Source organism: Nelumbo nucifera, chromosome 3 (genome assembly GCF_055504915.1).
Source record: "Nelumbo nucifera cultivar China Antique chromosome 3, China Antique-T2T, whole genome shotgun sequence".
In the NCBI taxonomy this organism is placed as follows: Eukaryota; Viridiplantae; Streptophyta; class Magnoliopsida; order Proteales; family Nelumbonaceae; genus Nelumbo; species Nelumbo nucifera.
This window is the reverse complement of record NC_142651.1, coordinates 79,401,400-79,421,748: the sequence shown is the minus strand read 5'-3', so window position 1 is coordinate 79,421,748 and position 20,349 is coordinate 79,401,400. Positions and strand designations below refer to the sequence as shown.

The 20,349-nt window shown below is 37.0% G+C and overlaps 1 pseudogene; it reads left to right on the top strand.

Annotated features, from left to right (window-relative positions):
- Window positions 1-8,863: 8,863 nt before the first annotated feature.
- LOC148801397 (ABC transporter B family member 1 pseudogene) lies at window positions 8,864-9,784 on the top strand (annotated as a pseudogene).
- Window positions 9,785-20,349: the final 10,565 nt, after the last annotated feature.

The following is a 20,349-nucleotide window of genomic DNA, read 5'->3' as shown; positions in this document are numbered from 1 at the left end:
GAGAGTTGACACGACCCAGAAACACTGGCAGCGCCCATATCCTTCCACTACCTGTGCACTACATTATCTCTCTGTTTAGCAAGTTTTATCCCAAGAGCCAAGAGCGCTCCACTGGGTATCAGGAAAGAAACTATTTCCTTCATTTTTGAATTGAAATTTTGACAGTACATGCCATACAGATGGCCAATAAAAAGGGCTTGCTTATTTGATCAAAAGTGGTAATCAGATTCAGATCTCATGATGTATAACTGAATTTGTAGAAGAGATAAATATGTAACTGAAATAGTATAGATTGAAACAGTTTCTACTCCCTTTTGAACCAATGAGTGGTAAATATCAAACAATAACCTAACGCCCCCATGGTTCAGTAATTCAGTAAATGAAGCGACGAACAACATATTTGAGTTTCTCATGCTAAGAAAATTCAGCCTTTGATTCCTTAAGCAAGTGGGTTGAGCTTCAGTGCAATTTTACCTACCTTCTGTATCAATGAATTGCAATGGATGAGGGATGACAGTGTTGTGTGAGTCTAATCACTAATGGGGATCACTGGTCGGTAAGCCCAACTTCATAGTCTTCGAATAATGGGCCTTCAGAGTTCAGAATTATCTACCTTCTCTGGTTGTTGCCTGAATTGATGGGGATCTATTGACAATTCAATCCTTCCCCCTTTGATTCTTTTGGTTGGTAAGCCCAACTCCATGGTCGTCGGATAATGACTTATGAGCCTTCAGACTAATGAACTGGTGCTGTAACTGGGTAATCTAGTGGACGCTTGCCTGACAAGCGTTGAAATGAGAGTTGGTTCAACACAAATTTCCATGAACAAATAGGTGGGGAGAGGAATAAAGAAACTCCTTTTGATTATTTGATATCAAGACAAAGTTGCCATGTGGATGATCCAGTTGTGTTTAGGGAAGTTAAAAAATGACCTAACAAGCAAACCCTTGATTCATATCTTGAATCTGGATAAATTAAGGCTTGGAAGCAAATTATGATTATCTTTATAGAGAAGATACTTATATTATATATACTTAATAATTATTTGCACACATGCTTTAACATGTGCTCTTACACTACAATTATATAATGGATGCCTGCCTTGTTCCATGTAGGTCATGAAAATTTAAGGGTAAAATATAAAAACCTCCCTTGAAATTTCTGATAATCATAAAAACCTCCTCTGAAGCTTCACTTTTACAAGAACCTCCTCTGTAGTTTAAAAAAAAAAAAAAACCTACAGTTACCTCCCTTCCATCTTTGTCTCAGTAATGGAGACTTCAAAGTTATGAAATTGCCGTTATAGCGTATTAGGGCATCTTTCAATATAATCCAAAATTCTAGATTCTCTTCTAAATTTCATTAGGCCTAACGTTTTTGTAGGGTAAAATTATTTTACTACTCTTTTCAATCTAACTTAGGGAAATTTTATATTAAGAGTTAAATCTTTTGAGGGTATTTTAGTAAATTTCCATCTAAATGGATAGATGTAAAGGTAAAATGGATACTTTTGAAAACGTTTTCCATCCAAAAATATAAAAAGGGAAATAACTGCAGGTTTTTTCAAGCTTAAATCTAAATACCATATTATCATATATAATTAATATTTATTTGTAAATTAATATCTGCTTTGGGTTCCCTACAGATTTAAACCCAAATGTCATGTCATATATGAGCAATACTTACTTGGATATGCACACGTGATCTTAAACTAAATGAAGATAGTGTTATCAGAGTCAGACCAAACAAGATGGACAATCTATTTGCTTGTAGAGTAGTGCTGAATATTGTGCCTTCTCTTCACCTTTTACCATTTCAATCTTGCTTGTAGAGTAGTGCATAATATAATTATGAAGGATAATCTATTTGCTGTTGGGCCAATTTCTCTAGATGGGCTGGCCCCTACATTAACAAGCCCATTGATTTATTCAAATTTGAAATAACTAATGATCCGGTCAGGACCTCAGAAGCCTTAGGGGCAGGGCTGAGTTTTTCAGTTGATTTGGAAAACTAACGTGTGTTTGGAACTTGAATAAACATTGCCACATAAATGCTACTTTAACATTTCTCTCATTATGTGAATCCATATGTATATGGACTTGTAAAAGTAGACTTCGGTTTATGTATGCGCCTATTGTTGGGGGAAGCTTCATTTTAGCACTTCCCCCAAGGGTAGGCGTTTATTCACTGTTTTGCTGATGTGGCATCTAATGATGCCTAAGTGTCAATAAGCAGGTTCATCATTACTTTTCTCGATTTTCCAAACAAATCAAGTACAAAACGTTTAGTCAATAAACATTTACAATTCCAAACACATATTAAATTAGGAGTCATTTATTAACAGCTGAAGTAGCTAAATGCCTTATTATGTCTTTTGATAAATAAGATTGTGTTTGGTACCATTGTGGTTTATTCTTGAAACATCTAATGTTGATAATACAAATTGGTGAGAAAAACTATACCATCACATAAGAGTCATTTCTACCAAAAAATGCATTTGGGGATTATTCATTCATTGTCGTTTAGAGTCAAAGCCTCAAATTTGACATTATACCACTATAATGGCAGTTACACATGTATTTTTTTTAATTAAAATGAGTCTCATATGTAATATGACAAAACTCACTACTTTATATTGTTCAACCCAAAATGTGTCAAGAAGAAACAGCAGTAGTACCAAACACAACCTAAGTTATTCAGGAAGTTGTATGTTCCTTAATGGCCGAAATTGAAGTTGGGTTGAGTATTATATCCTCAAATATTTTATTATTTAATAAAGTTTTCCACTAAAAAAACAAAGTGATAAGATATTTTGTTCAGCCACTTCAACCATTATCATTTATCAACGGCTCCCTTAATGTCTAGGATTTTTTTTTTTATTTGACTTGGAAACTAAATTAGTGGACCTACTATCCATATGATAAGTCTTTAAAGCCTTTTTGGCTACATCTTTTATGAAAACTCATAGGCTAACTTCATTCAACAATCAACACACTATATGGCGACCAACACACTTCAATTGCTCCCATTTCTGAGATGAGGCCTTACCACTTGTTTGCTTGAAAGAGAAGACCCCTTGTTTGAGTTCTCTGTTGCCTAGAGGTTTACCTCGCAATTCTCACTTGGCCCATTGAATTGTATGATAATATGATATGTAGTCAAACTGAATGTATTAAAATAGTGTTTGATAGTAGTTGATGACAGATGAGAGCATTTCTTATATAGATCTTATTTAGGAATAAACAATTGGCAAATACAATTTAAGTTTAGGCTGCATTTGGTTGCACATAAAATGAAATAAATTAATTTCTTCGAAGAATGATATTTAACAGGAAAATGAATTAATTTCTCATTTTTCTAGGTGTTTTTTCTTAGTTTGGAAAACAAATGCTTGAGTGTTGTGACTTGTTAGATATGATCATGAATGCAGCAAAAAATTGAAACATGTTCTTGATTAAAAATCCATGTCTTTGGAACCATCAAAATGATAATCTCTAAAATAAAAATAATTTTTGAAGTACAGATATTAGATGATTAATGAAAAATGGCATCAATCATTATATTCATAAGCCAGAAATTCAAGAACATGTTTTTTATTTTAATTTTGTAAACAAAAAATAGATATACAACCAATAACAAGTTTTGAACCCATTTGTTTTCAGATGGTTCTGATTTCTGTTTTTTTTTTTGAAACTGACAACAAGTAGAGCATTTCACATGTGGAATCGGAAACAATGCAATAACATTTTCCTCAAGACTCTCCAGTTTCCTTAATTTAACAAGCAAAAAGTGCCTTTGAGTTTGAGGTCAGGATTACATTTGATTGCACAAAAAGTGTTTTATTATGTGTGTATACTCATAAAAAGATATCCGTTAATGTTATCAAAATCAGACTGAACTGGACGGTCGGACCGGAAAAACCCAGAAACAGCCACCTTCGTTTCACCCAAAACCACTATTTGGCCAAAAAAGGTTGATTTTTAATTTTTTTCAGAACGGGCCATCTGTTCGGACCAGATGATCAAACCATTCGACCCGGAAACCAGACCCAGAATGATTCCCTATCTGGTCCAGTTTTAAAAACCTGGATATACGTAGTAAGTATACTCATAATATTATCATATTATCATGCCTAACTATGTTAACTTAACAAATAAACAGCTTCATTATCAAATTACATATTAAAGATATACCTGTCAACTATGTTAATTTAACAAATAAACAGGTTCCTTATCATATGTTTGGCTATATTGGTTGGAACTATAGCCATGGTTGATTTTTTGGGTAAAGAAACAAGTACCTTCAGCCCAGGCTGCATATATATGTTCTATGTCATCAAGGGATTGTGATAGGCTAAATAGAACACATGCATAGGTGTGATTTGGGCCTTGGGCTACAAACAGATTGTATCAAATTTGGATAGGGTATATCTAAATCCGATTGATAAGAATGTGAATACAATTCAATAGCTGATGGATATAGAAAACAAAATATTCAAGTTCTATTCATTTACATATCCATATATTTAATTTGATTGGAATATCAATTCATTTGTATAAAATTAGCATAAATTTGTAAAATAAAATACAAAATAATAAATATTACTATAATATAAATAGAAAAAAAATAGGTTTCTATCTATACTATATAAAGCAGATACTTGTTTATTCCATATATATGTGTGTCTATATATATATTTATTGCTTAATGGATTAATTTGACTATGATCCATTTGCAGCTTGGGTCCTCTATCTTTCAATGTGTTATGTATGATGTATAGAGAAATAGAGCCCATCAAGAAGGCATACAACAGAAAACAGAAAGACAAAATTACCCTTGGATATTTGAGTTTGATAGCACTGGGGGTGGTTATGTAGATCAGGTTGTTCAAATCCCAGTATCGAGTGGGGTTGGGGTTGAGCTAGGTTCAAATTGACAGAACTTATTCACTTTTGTATGCTCTTATATATACTAGTAAGTTTGTACATGCGTTGCACATAATAATTTTAAATAGCAATGATAGTTTTAATATCCTTATCAAAACCCATTAAAAAAAAGCAATGAAAGCATAGTGTGCAGGTGGATTCAAATTGTGTATTTTATTTTCATTGACTTTTTATTTATCATATTTATTTTTGTTTAGTATGATAAACATATAATATTAAAGATGTACATAAATTTTGTTGACAATTTCTGTATTTTCTATATTTTTTTTCTATCTACTTTTGAGTTTTATTATATAATTATGACATCATGTGTTCACCTATTTGACTTGAAAGAGAAATCAATCTTGTTTTTGAGAATTTTAAATTTTCTATTCCATTTCTATAGTTAATTGTAAAAAAAATATTGTTTATCACAGTTATCTTTCTTTAATATGACAAATTTATAGTATTTGAGATATGTCAATTTTTTCTATATTTTTGTTTTTTGTAATTTTATCTATATATATATATATTTTATTTTTTACTATTTAATTATGATATCATTGGTTGACCCATTTTACCCAAATGAGTGGACCATTAGGGTGCAAGTTGTGCAAGTTGGGCCGAATTTGTGCTCAACCTAGGTTCAACCCTATGCATTAGTTCGAAGGCTTTAGCCCAATGCACATTGAAATTTGAAGCACTCAAGCTGGATTCAGGCTTAGATTGGTCGATCATCCCCATGCTAAAATTTGACATAACTGTATGTATGTATGTATGTTATGTATGTTATGTATGTATGTATGTATGTATGTATGTATGTATGTATGTATGTATGTATGTATGTATGTATGTATGTATGTATGTATGTATGTAGTTAAGCCAAGCTTAAGTTATCTAAGATAAACTTGGATGTAGCTTGAAAAATAGAAGAGCCCAAACTTTTAGGCCTAGACCCAACCCAATGAACGAAAACCCAATCCAGTTCATCTAAAATTGCAAGTTGGGTTAGTCCAAGCTCAGATTGAGCTCACCCAATTTGCACCTGTATGGGTTACTAACCACCAATTAGATGGAAAATAGTTTCCTTTTTAATTAATTTAATATTTTATTCTATTTCCATCATTAATAAAAATAACTCCTAGTTATCACACTTATTTTTTTAATATGATGAAATACATAATATTAGAGATGTGCCCAAATGTTTTCTACATTTTTTTATATTTCTTAATAATTTTTGTCTCTATATATTTAAAAAAGAAATTATTTAAGTATGACAATGTGGGTTGACCAATTTGACCTAAAAGGTTGAACCATTGACCCATTGCTTGAATACGAAAATGGTTTTGCTTCTTGGTCAATTTTAAGTTTGTATTTCAATTACATCATTGATTAAAACACTTCTTATTTATCATACTTATTTTTTTAATATGATAAATATATAATTTTAGAGACATACCTATTTTTTGTAATTTTTACATTTTTATTTATTTTTAAACCTTTACTATTTAATTACGAGACCATTGGTTCACCCATTTGACCCACATAATTGAACTATGTACTGCCACATGGACAAAAAAGGACAGTTTAGTTTTCATCATATTGGGTTTCAAAACATAGGTTTTGTATTGTTAAACTTATTGGGTATAGATTTAATTAGTATAATTTATTAGTGAGAAACAAAAATACTTCAAGATTTAAGGAAAGAGAATGGGAGTTAATACCTTAATGAGAGGGAATTAAATGAAGTAAAAAATAATAGTTTAAATTACATTTTTATTTTTAGTTAAGAAAAAGTCCACAAAGCCCATTTATTTAGTATATAGTAAATACAAGATTTAATGAGAGGGGATGGGAGTTAATACCTTAAAAGTAAGACTTAAAAAGAGGCAATGGAATGAAGTTAATGTAAATAGTAGTTCAAATTATATTTTTTCCCTTACAACAAAGAAGGGCGAAATTCAACAATAAGGATATTTTAGTCAAAAAAATCAAAATCTAGACCTAGTTCCCACTTTTAAGTCATAATTCTCTCTTAAGTGTTTATTCTCTCTAATAATATATAAAACCACCCTCAACTCTTTTCATCTCTCTCCAATATTTTAAGTGTTTGTAACATCTTCCTTCATCATTTAAATACCTATTCTTTCTTTCCTCTTAAATCTCTTTGAGTCCCTCTGAATTTTAAGTGTTTTTTAAAAAAAAAAATCTATAATAAAAGTAGGGGTATAAGTTATATAAATTAGATGGGTTGGAGGTTAAGGGCCCCCAAGTTTGCCATCTCACTCATGTTTTTCTTCACTTTTTATATTTCATTTTGGATTTTAAGTAAAATTGAATACCATTATAATTATAAAACTAAAGAAATGTTTTTACTTTTTCTTTAATATTTGTTACTATTATAATTATCAGTCATATATCATCATTTATTTTACTTAATATATCTCATAGTTACTTGAACTCCTCCCCCATATATCTCATAGTTTGGACAAGGAGTGGTTACTATTATAACTCCTCCCCCATAGTTATTCAAACACTATAAAATAATTGTTGAATGATATCTTTTCTGATTTTTTTCTTAAAAGGGTTTGTAGCAATTAAGGGCAACTTTTTACCAATGTTAGCCACTCCTTTTCGCTGCTGATGAATCAATGGCTCAAGCTAGGAGTCGGACCAAGCTACTGATGAGTCAGACCGCTTTCGGACACTGCAATAAACACTGCTGTCTATTTTTCTGGCTGTCTACTGAGTCAGTTGACTCAATGGCTCCTAGCATGGTCCGAAAGCGGTCCGGCTGTCTATTTGCATCCACAGCAGCTGTTTATTTTTCCGGCCAGGTCGAGAAACAGAGGAATCGTATCAAAAAAAGGCAATAGACACTGCTGATGACTAAAGCTAGGAGCCCGACACTCCTTTTCGCTGGATACAACCGCTTTCGGACACTCTTGAACTGTAATGTCTAAAATTATAGACCGCAGATTCCCTCACCATGAGTTTTCTGCGGTCCGGAAGGAGTACAGAAGCTTGGTTCGGAAGCGGGTGAGTTTTCTGCGGTCTGTAATTTTAGACATTACAGCTGCGCCCGATACTCCTTTTCGCTGGATAAAACCGCTTAACGGTGCTCTTCACCTTTATTAAGAAGCATTCGGGAGCAGCAGGCTTTGGTTTAAGAAGCATTGAATTCGGCGGTTTGATTTTGGATGATACTGGATTCGCCACAAGTACAGTTGCGGTAGAGGACTCGGACGAGTTCTTGGGAAAGAATACAATCGCATTGCTAAAGAGGTGACGAAGATCACAGAAGAACTTTCAGCTGCAACCAGAGTATCGTCCTTCTTCCAACCTCGATCTCACTGTTTCAAGATCAGGATGTTGCTGGACCAAGCTTCTGTACCTGGCCGTATCCTGCAAATCGGAAAAAAATCATCAGCAGCTGTAATGTGGTTTTCCAGCCAATTAAGCGGTTTTCCGGCACAATTTATAAATTATTTGTCCTTTTTGCATGAACCTCGTTCAGACATTATCATAGCCCAAGTGGATACATTCGCAGGCAGAGGAGGAAGAAGACCCACTGCCCTTAAGTGCAAGAAACCCTTTTTGGGTAAATTACATTATTACAAAGACCGTTTGTACTATGGGGTCTGTGACAATGACACCCTGTACCTTGTTTTGCGACAAAGGCCCCCCTTATTTTGACTGTGAGATAAATACCCTTCCGTTAGTCTTTCGTTGAAGTCCGCCGTTACAATATTTTTTAATCCTTCCCTGACCTCACATACACGAACAGCAGCGGCGGCGGACTTCTGTTGAAGTTCTCCCTCTCTCTCCCCCAATCTCTCTTCTTTCGCCACCTTCCCAGACTTGCGAGGATTGCAGCAAGGCTGGCTCTTGATGCCAACAATGTCCGGTCAGCAATCAGAAACAGGATTTCAGTTATCATGCAAAATTCAGCCCTCATGCTCGTTGCTTGCACAGATGGGTTCATTCTGCAGTGGCGACTTGCCCTCGTCCTCATTGCTGCATTCCCTGTTGTCGTTGCTGCCACTGTTTTGCAGGTAATGAACAATTCAAATAAATAGATTTCCTGGGCGCGTTCTACTGCAAATTATATTGTATTAAAACAAAAGATGGAATGAACTGTTCCACCAGTTTATTTATGGCCGCAGAAGATGTTCATGAAAGGCTTATCGGGTGACTTGGAAGCTGCTCATGCCAAGGCAATGCAGTTAGCAGGCGAGGCTGTGGCAAATGTCAGAACTATTGCCGCATTCAATTCAGAGGCAAACATAGTCTGCCTCTTCTCCTCCAGCCTCGATTCACCCCTGAGACGCTGTTTTTGGAAGGGACAGATTGCTAGAAGTTGCTACGAAGTAGCACAGTTCTTACTCTATGCCTCGTATGCCCTTGGGTTGTGGTATGCGTCCTGGCTGGTGAAGCAGGGTATCTCTGATTTCTCAAAAAACAATCAAGAGTGTTCATGGTCCTCATGGTGTCTGCCAATGGCGCAGCTGAGACGCTCACTTTCGCTCCTGACTTGTGGTCATGCCATGAGCTCAGTCTTCGACCTCCTTGATCGTAAGACAGAAATTGAACCAGATGACCCTGATTCTACACCTGCACTGGACAACCTAAAAGGGGACGTCGAATTCAAGCATGTCGATTTAGCAGACGTGCAAGTCTTCCGAGACCTCAGCTTACGTGCCCAAGCGGGCAAAACACTCGCCCTTATTGGTCCAAGTGGGTGTGGCAAGAGCTCTGTTATTGCGCTTGGCATCAAGAGCCAGCCTTGTTGCAATCCTCGCAAGGCTGGGAAGGTGGCGGAAGAAGAGAGATTGGGGGAGAGAGAGGGAGAACTTTAATGGAAGTCCGCTGCCTGCTGTTCGTGTATGAGAGGTCAGGGAAGATGAACAGTAAAGGGTAGTATGGGGATTAAAAAATATTGTAACGGCAGACTTCAACAGAATGCTAACGGAAGGGGGTTTTTGTCTCACGATCATAGTATAGGGAGATCTTTATCGCAAAACAAAGTACAGGGGTCTTTATCACAGACCCCATAGTATTAGGGGGGTATTTGTAATTTACCCTAATTTTTTTTTTTTCTAGAGGCTCTTGCCAAATTTCTATTCAACTCCATGTGTTGCATGGATTTACTTGCTAGTGACCCCTTAGTTAACTAGGGGTTTTAATGTACCAGTTTTGGTTTGGATCCAATCGAAACCAAACCTTATCAAATCAGATTTGGATAGTCCGTTATAATTATTGGATTGGATCAATCTAAAATAAATTGGTCCATATTCTTATCAATTTGAATCAAACCTAAACCAAATTCCTAATAATTCGATCACGAGACCAAACCTTTGCCCAATTTGAAACTGATCAAAATTGAAGCTGGCATAAAAACACTTTTATAAAAGTAGTTTTATGAAAGCACTTTTACGAAAACTCTTTTACAAAAGTACTTTTAGGAAATCACTTTTACGAAAGTACTTTTACAAAAACACTAACAAAAGCACTTTTATGAAAGTACTTTAACAAAAGCACTTTTACGAAAGCACTTTTACAAAAGCACTTTTACAAAAACATTTTTATGAGAACTTTTATAAAAGTACTTTTAAGAAAGCATTTTTATAAAAACACTTTTACAAAAGCACTTTTAAGTACTTTTATAAAAGCACTTTTATGAAAACACTTTTACAAAAGTACTTTTAGGAAAGCGCTTTTACAAAAGTACTTTTACAAAAGAACTTTTATGAAAGCACTTTTACAAAAGTACTTTTACAAAAGCACTTTTATGAAAGTACTTTTACAAAAGTACTTTTACGAAAGTATTTTTATTAAAGCACTTTTATGAAAGCACTTTATAAAAGTACTTTTTCAAAAGTACTTTTACGAAAGTACTTTTATGAAAGCACTTTTATGGAAGAACTTTTATGAAAGCACTTTTATGAAAGTACTTTTATGAAAGAACTTTTATGAAAGCACTTTTATGAAAGAACTTTTATAAAAGCACTTTTATGAAAGTACTTTTACAAAAGTACTTTTACAAAATCACTTATGAAAACACTTTTACAAAGGCACTTTTATAAAAGTACTTTTACGAAAGTACTTTTATAAAAGAACTTTCACAAAAACACGTTTATGAAAAGCACTTTCACAAAAGCACTTTTACAAAAGTAAAAGGACTTACAAAGCACTTTTATAAAGTACTTTTACAAAAGTACTTTTATTCATTCACTTTGGGTTGGATCGGATATATATATATATATATAAGAAGAAGAAGAAGAAGAAGATGATGATGATGAAATAACCTAACTCTTTTCATTTTTGCTATGAAGGATAATTCATTCATTCAAAAAGAGAAACAAGAACATAGGGGCATAAAAGAATTTGCCATTAGAAAATACAAAAATAAAAGATAAAAATGTCAAATAAAACAACTTGACTAGCCTATGAGCATGATGTAGTCGAACCATGCAACCCTTGATGAACAACAATTCACATCACCATGCTTCTCCTTGCTCCAAAAACCCCTTCCTAATTTTATTTTATTTTTTTGAATTTTTATTTTTTTAATTCCACATAATTACCCATTAAACCAATAGGGCTGCATTTGGAAACGATGCAAATGGATTGTAAATCCCATTTCAGGGTAAATTTGCACTTTGGTTCACTTTTACTTGTGTTTGGAAACATTATATTTATGCATTGACAAATGACAAAAAAACATTTTTCACTATGCATATTTACATTGATAATATAATGTAAAAGTACATCAATAAAAAAGAAAGTAAATTTGCAATCAAGTGGGCTTTTGATAAAAAAAGACATATGCTTTATTGGAATTCGTGTTTGCATCCATTATGGCTAAAAGTCTATTTGGTAAGAAGATAAATTTGTCAATGCAAAACTAACCCAACTTTGCACTTTATATGGACCATTTTACACTCTACATATTACTGGGACCCTCCTCGGACACAATTTCAACCTCGGCTTCATCGACCTTGGCCCCCCAGACCACGACCTCCTCCACTGCCTCAATCTCACCCGCAAATCCATCGACCTCATCCCCTTGGCCATCGGTCTCATGGACCATGAGCGCGGCAGCCTTGACGAGAGACCCCTGCTCGGGCTCGCTACCCGACGAAGTGAAGGAAGAGGGCGTGCAAGAAGAACCAGAAGACGAGGAAGAGGAGGACATCTTACCAGATGAAATGAAGACTACACCGCGGAAAACCGAAACACTAGCCAAGGACTACTTCTCGCCGAACTCCAAAGAATAGACTCTTCACAAATGATAAAGTGAAAATGCTCTTCACTCCTCTTTTATAGGTCCACCAATGGCCCATATCAAGTCAGATCAACAGCGTCGATTCGACGCCACCCTCTGATGCCTCGGGAAGATGAAACAACGCCTCTGCTCTCTGCATGCGCATAACCTCGGGGAGATGAAACGACACATCCCGGAAATGACATGAGTGTCAAACCGGCCGGTCCACCCATCAAACTGGTTTCATCCCGAGCCACTCAACTCGGAAAAGCGAAGTCAACTATCAAGTTCCTCAACCAAGGACCACATAGCTCTTCCATGCCAAACCGCGGCCGAGCACTATACTCCTCAACTTCGGAACTGAGGGGAGTGGTGTTTGGGTTATGGTTGAGCTAGCCATGGAGGCCGCGTGGTAGACTCCATGGCATCCCTATCTATCCAGCCACGTTGGCACCATGCGGAATGGATAAGCATGACCAAGAAGGAGAGTCCTGCATGGACAAGGAAACTACTCCGTCAGGGAAGAGGAGTTATCCCAAAGACCTTGGCGGACAACCTCATCTTAACAACCCCAGAAGCCTCATCTGAATAGGACACGGATCTTTAGATGAGGCTAAAGATCCATGTGGCAGCCTCCGTGGCATCCCTATTTCTCTAGCCAAGTTGGCATCATGCGGAATGGGTAAGCACGACCAAGAAGGAGAGTCCTGCACGGACAGGGAAGATACTCCACAGGGGAAGAGGAGTTATCCCGAAGATCCCGGCGAGCAACCTCATCCCGACAACCCCGAAAGCCTCATCCGAATAGGACATGGATCTTCGGCTAGAAATAAGTAACCACCACTCAGGGTAAGGGACTTTTGGATCTTTAACCTTTTACATTACTCTCATCTGCTCGGCCCGACCACTGACCCTTAATAGACCTGAGAGTTGGAGTGCCTACCCGGGGAACAACTCCTTGGGCCTCTGATCTTTTTCTTGGTTTCAGATCTTGGTGTGTGGCTTCGTCCTTTCACCTTGGTTTCACAAGTTGGAAGGATTATTTGACTGTGATCCTTTCACCTTGGTTTCACAAGTTGGAAGGATTATTTGACTGTGATCTTAGTTCGAGACACCTCAAATTGGATAGCATAAGATTACATTCTCACCCTTGTTTAATTTCTCCTTCTCTTTAGGCAACACTCGATCAGGGGTTACATTTACCCCACTTTGCTCTTCACCGAATAGAATGGAAGTATCAACCACTTCATCTTCCAGGGGCTATTACTTTCATGTTCTCTTCCAAACTATCCACCACCGTTGACTGTGTCGAGCCTGCTCCTTCGTCGTCTAATGTTTTAGAAACAATCCACCCATCATCTTCGACCTCTGTGTCATCCTTGTTCTTCCTGGAATACCTCGGATTAGGATGATCCATACTTTCCCTACCCCTCTCTTGTTCTTTGTACGAAGCTCTTAGAATCCACTATAGCACTTCTGATTTTTTGAATTAGTAAAATTTGAAAATCTTTCTTTTTCTAGGTGACCGTCCTTTACATCTCCACCTGCAAGTTGTTCCCCTTCCCAAACAGGACTGCCCTTTCTCTCTCTCTCTTTCTCTGCCTCTAACTTCTCTATCCTTGCCATGTAAGCTCTTGTTTCCCACATCATCATCATCTTCCTCGGTTCCTCCTTTGAGCAAGTCTTCCAGAGCGATGCTTCAACTTCTAACAACACCCAGACCTTCCTCCATAGCTCATCCAAGAAGATAGTCACCACCTGAGGCACCCACCCGAGGCACCTCCTCCGACTTGATCCCCCGGAGTTTAACTTCTGATGTAGGCACATTCGGCTCCTCCAATATGGGGCTGATGCATGTCAGACGATGGGTGACAGCATGGGGTCGCCATAAGGACGCGTGGACCCCTTCGATACGAATCGAAAGGGCTCAATCGTAGGGCGTCGCGTGTCCTCTGCTGGAACATCTCGCAAGCCCTTGTGTGGCTCACATCTGGGCCATCCGTACCCAACCACTCCCAGGCAGCTCCAACTATAAAGGCAAGGAGCCTCCCACAAGGTAAGGATCCAGAACTTTTGAGACCTCTCATATTCTCTCCTCTGAGGACTTAGTGCTATCAGTGACCTTGTCTGGACCCCTCGACTCCAGACTTACTGCTTACCTCGTGCGGACAGTAACTTGACCGTTGGAGTCCTTGCCTCGAGTTTCCACCCAAGGCCTCTAACACTTTCTTCCTTGCAGAGCTACTTTCGAGATCTCCTCCAGACCCCTCGTACGCACAAGTGAGCAGCTATATCTCGGTCTCCTCGAACATCCTTCTCAGTACTAGCCCTCAGCCTCTACAGTATCCAAGGGAGCGATCCGCCTAGGCCTCGGCACATCCTCTTTGAACCCTTAAAGCCTTCGGCCCTCCTTCGAAGCTTGGGAGTGAATTTACTTTGTTGCCCTTGGCTAATCCGAGTACCAACAACTTCTAACGCTGGCAGGTTATTAAAGTTATGGCTCTCTATCTTGCCTCCCAGCACATGGATGATTCTATCCACTCTAAACCTTCTCCAACAGTTGAATGGCAAGCCAATAAGTTTAATGGAGAAGTAATCTACGACAATGTCTTGCTCATTACAGGACATATGCCATTCTTCAATGACTACATGACCTTCCTAATCCTAGGTTACCATGGAAGAAAACTCCACCTTTTCACCCCAACGTCAACAACAACTCTGTTCTTGCTAAATGGCACCACAACCACAAACGACTTGATGCCAAATTTGTTAACAATTTCCTCTACAACCGACTGCAAATCAATAATCTTTTTACCTGCTATTAGCACATATCTATGTATTCTCCCACCGTCCTTTATCCACCACCTCCATTTCCAGCTTGTGTGACTTGACAAAGTACGTAACTTCAAGGATGGTCTCTGTTCTACCTCTGTCTCTTCACTTACTTTTTTTTTTCATTGTTCACAGTATTAGTCACCTTCTCCTCCTTCCCATCTTTCTCCAAATTAAACTTCTGTGGAGCACATTCAGCTTTCTCCCTCGCCACAAGGTAATCCTATAACTTATCTGCAAACCCTCTCCACACTATCATTTTGTTCCCTTCTGGAATACATATTCCTTGCCTCTTCCCGTCCCCAAAACCTTCTACCAACCCTTCCTGTTGTTTTTCAATTCCATAGTGAAGCTTTTCCCCTCCATGTTCAACTGCCCCTTCCAACCGTTCTCTTTTTTTGGTGAATATTGCTCCATCTACAAACCCCTTCACCCAAACCACCGCATCTTTGAAGAGAAAAATTGTTGATTTCTTTTCTTCTCTGATTTTCAAATAGAACTGACCATTATTCCTATAGCCTTTGAACACAAACCTCTTTGCTTTGCAATCCATCACTTTTCTCCACCTCGTAGCGAATTTGAAGTCCATTGCTCATTAGACTAATTTTAGTTTTCTTTCTCCAAACAGGTGGACCACCTTCAGCAGCAGACTCCTATTGACTCCAAATCTCTCGTTTTAATCTAATTTGGAATTTAGAATTTCCTAGTCATGGCTGTTCTTGAGTAATTTGTATTGAGAGAGGAGCTTTGCAAAAGGGAAAACTTGGTTTGGCAAAGGAAGTTGGTACTACCTATCTGATGACAATGAAGCCTAGACGACGAGTGGTTGCCATTGGCTTCAAAACTTTTGACTTTGAAACAAACTTGATTGAATCAGAGAGGAGCAGGGGAACAGAGAGGAGCAGGGGAGCTTGCACAGGAGTTGTAGGAAGAGGTGAACTGAGATGCAAATTTTGATACCACAATGAAGCAAAACAAAACTAACTGATATGTAAAGAGCTAAACTTACAACATGCAACAAAAGAGCAAACTGTTTCTTGTGAAGCTTGATCCTCGAAGCAATAGTAATTTCAGCCTCCAACAATGCAATCTTTGTCTCAAGATCTATGATAAGCTTCTGAGTCTTTGACCTTGCAGGCTGCATAGCAGTCAATTTCCTGATTGATTTGCATTCCTCCTTGTGTTGTCTTTCAAGTTTCAATATTACTTGAACTGAGATGCAGATTATGACCTTACATAAGTTCACATGGGTTCAGCCCAACCTTTGTTAAAAGGCTTGGCTGAATTCATTGTTAAACGTAGTAAACCCTTGAGCACATCACTATGGGTTCAATATGGGCCCAACATTTACACTTAAATGATCATTGAATTCAACCATCCTATGAAGATCCAAGGACAATGGACTTAAGTAAGAAAAAGCCCACCAGGTAATCAACCCTGTAGTGGTCTTACACTTAAACCTCTCAGCCCATAATGATAAAAAACTGTCCGACAGGGAAAGACCTCTCCCCTGGCTGCAAGGTACAATGTCACACTCTCTACTTGGAAGGATCTTGGGAATTAAAACCTTTTTGCAAACATTTTTCATTTGCAAAACCAAATCTCAAACACAACTGAAATCCACTACCGACAGTTTAGGTTTCCATCACCCACTCAAGTGAATTCTCAGACTGCCCCAACATACCCAGGTTTTGACCCTTTATGGATCTCACTGATTGGCATATCAAAGACAACCCAATCCAACACCTAGTGCATTACCATAATCAAGTCTAGGGGTTATGTGTAACTTTCCAGTTTTTCCCATCAATTTCCAAGGCCTAGGACATAACTGGAAACTGGTATAGGTTCAGTGTTTCAACCAAACACACACTGCATGTGCTTTGGGTCTAACCCTACCAGTTGAAACAAGTTGCCCCAACTTCTTTGGGAGCACATTAGTGTCAGTCTTGGTAGGATAAACTCCTCAAGTCTATCCAATGGCTGAGAACATAGGTAGGACTGTCAATCTGATTGGAGCTAAGGGCATACACTGTTTAACAGATGCACCTTTACCAATACATAGAGGTAGAGCTATCAATTGGATTGGATTTCATTTAATTCGATCCAATCCAATATTGGTCCATTTACAAATGGGCTGGACCAAATCCAGTCCGAATCCATACAAACCTAGTCCAATCCAATCCAAATAAAATGCAAATGGATTGGAATGGGTCCAATCCAATTCAAATTGAATCGAACACCAAAATAACATGAGAAATCTAGGAAATATATAAAAAAAACTACAACACCTACCGCAATCCAATCCAATCCAATTCAAATTGAATCGAACACCAAAATAACATGAGAAATCTAGGAAATATATAAAAAAAACTACAACACCTACCGTAATCCAATCCAATCCAATTAAAATGCAAACGGATCGGATTGGCTCCAACTAATGTTTTAAAAATCGATGCGGAGGCTGAACCGCTTTTGCTACTGGGTCACGGATCACCAGTTTGATCGGCCAGGTTGAACGGTTCAAACCGTGCCATGTCAGCGCATATATGTATTAAGTATACACACACACACACACAAAGTGTATGTGCATTGCAGGTGGCAATATCAAATGATGATGATGATAGTTAGTAACAAAATGACCTTATTGGTTGAACCATTAACTTATTTAATCAGGAAAATGGACTATGATTAAGACATTAATTCATTTTTTTCTTTGTATTTTAGCCATTTTTGTCTTTGCAAACAATAATTCTTATTTTTCAAACATATTTCTATTTAATATGAAGAATATATAATATTAATGCATGCTCAAAATTTTCTATAAAATTTATAAAAATTCTATATTTTTATTTTTTATTATTTAATTTATGAGATAATAAAAATTACTTATTTACCAAGAGGAAATGCAATTCCAATATATTGCTTGAATATTGGTTTTTAATATTGTGGTCAAATAAATTATTTATATATATATATATATCATTTATATATAATATATATGTTTTTTATTGTTTATTTATAAATATGTTATTTATATTGCATTTTTGTATAAACTTCTTATATGATGAAAACAATTGAAAAAATACTTATATTTTTGTTTTTCTTTATTTCAACTATTATATTTTATTTTATTTTTAATAATTTATTATTATTTTTAAATTAAATCAGATTGTATTAGATTCAGATATCCAACATCTTGATCAGATTCAGATTCGAATCAATATTTATGAGATTCGATTAGATCTTCGGATCAAATTGAATTTGAATATACATTGATTCAAATTCGATCTGATTTGTTTGCATCCCTACCAAACCACTTGCCTACAATGACTTAGCTAATTAAATCATTGAACCATTTGACATGATTAGTGGGGTCATGTGTTAGACATTAATACTCTTTATTTTTATCCTAATTTTTATCCCATTTCTATCATTAATGAAAATAATTATCATTAATCACACTTTTTTATATGATGAATATGTAATATTATAGAATGTAGCCAAAATTATCTACAAATTTTTATATTTTCTAGAATTTTATGTATTTTATTATATAATAATAACATCATGTGTTGATCCATTTGACATGGATAGTTGAACCACTAACCCACCACTTGGATGGAAAAACCATTTTTCTTTTTTGGTTGATTTTAAATTACGTATTACATTTTCATCATCAATAAAAGTAATTCTTATTTTCACATTTATTTTTGCATGTGGCAGTATCAAATAATGATGATGATAATAATCAGTAACCAAAGGACCTTATTGGTTGAACCGTTAACCTATTTAATCAAGAAAATAGACTATGATTAAGACATTAATTCATTTTTTCTTTGTATTTTAGCCATTTTTATCTTACTAACAATAATTCTCATTTTTTTTTCAAACGTATTTTTGTTTAGTATGAAGAATATATAATATTAATGTATGTTCAAATTTGTTTTATAAAATTTATAAAAATTCTATATTTTTATTTTTATTATTTAATTTATGAGATAATAAAAATTACATATTTACCAAGAGGAAATGAAATTCTAATATATTGTTTGAACATTGGTTTTTAATATTGTGGTCAAATCAATTATTTATATATGGAATATTTATATATTATATTTTTCTTTTTCTTTTAATAATTTATTACTTTTTTAAAAAATTAAATCGGATCGTATCAGATTCGAATATCCAACAACTTGGTTGGATTCAAATTCAAATCAATATTTATGAGATTCAGTCAAATCTTTTGATTAGATTAGATTTGAATATACCCTAGTTCAAATCTGATATGATTTGTTTTCATCCCTACTGATGAAGGGAAATTTGGCCCAACCTCGCAATCACCCGACACGTGGCAAAAGCAAGCAGCTCGGGGCAACAGAGCGCCCAAAATGAGCACCGAAAGTAACCAACAGTCCAAGCTCACTACTGAGCCCGAACTCTACCAGACCGGATTCCCTGCTAAGAACCCGAGCTCCCTGCTAAGAACCCGAGCTCCCTACTAGGAGTCCGAGCTCCCTACTAAGAACCCGAGCTCCCTACTAAGAACCCGAGCTCCCTACTAAGAACCCGAGCTCCCTGCAAGGAGCCCGAACTCTCGGGTCCTAAGCCTCACAAGGCCGTGACCCGAGCTGGCCCATGGCAGCTCAGAACACTCCCCAAATCGAACTCAAGACTCATCTTGCTCGCCACTCCAGCACTTCGCTTCCGAAACACCAGACTGACCAAACGTACCTGACACCGAGGACGTCTGTATCCAAGGGCGGCGCACCTGACTGATTTGGGATCTGACGCCTGACAGCCGCACTTCAAACGGCCTCCTGCCACCGCCACCTACCACCGTCATCACCAGCCGCAGAGACGGCTCCGACAAAAGGAGCAGTGGCGGTTTTGTCCGGCCAGAGGGGATGACATCCGAACTGGCAGGAGCTCAGAGATAATCATGCCCGATCTGACAGAAGCCTGGAAGTGAGTGCGCGAGGTGGTTATAAAAGGCTCCCTACCCCCCAAGAACGAGGTACGCTAGCTTTGCGCTATCTGGCTTATCTTGCCTTTGAAGGATTCTAACTTGAGCTTCGAAGCCCTTATGCCAGGTTCTCCCCGGAGCTTCTTTACCCCCTCCATTTCAGGTCCCCTGCCACTCAGTTCAGAGGCAAGATCGTTGACAGCTAAGACCGGCCGGATTGTGCATCATCAATTGGCGCCGTCTGTGGGAACGCTTCAAAAGGCCTCCCTCCAAACTCTCATACCCCTTTCTTCTTCTTTGAAAAACTCAACACTCATGGCCTCTTCCAGCAACGCCGGACACGGCACGGAGACAAACACCAC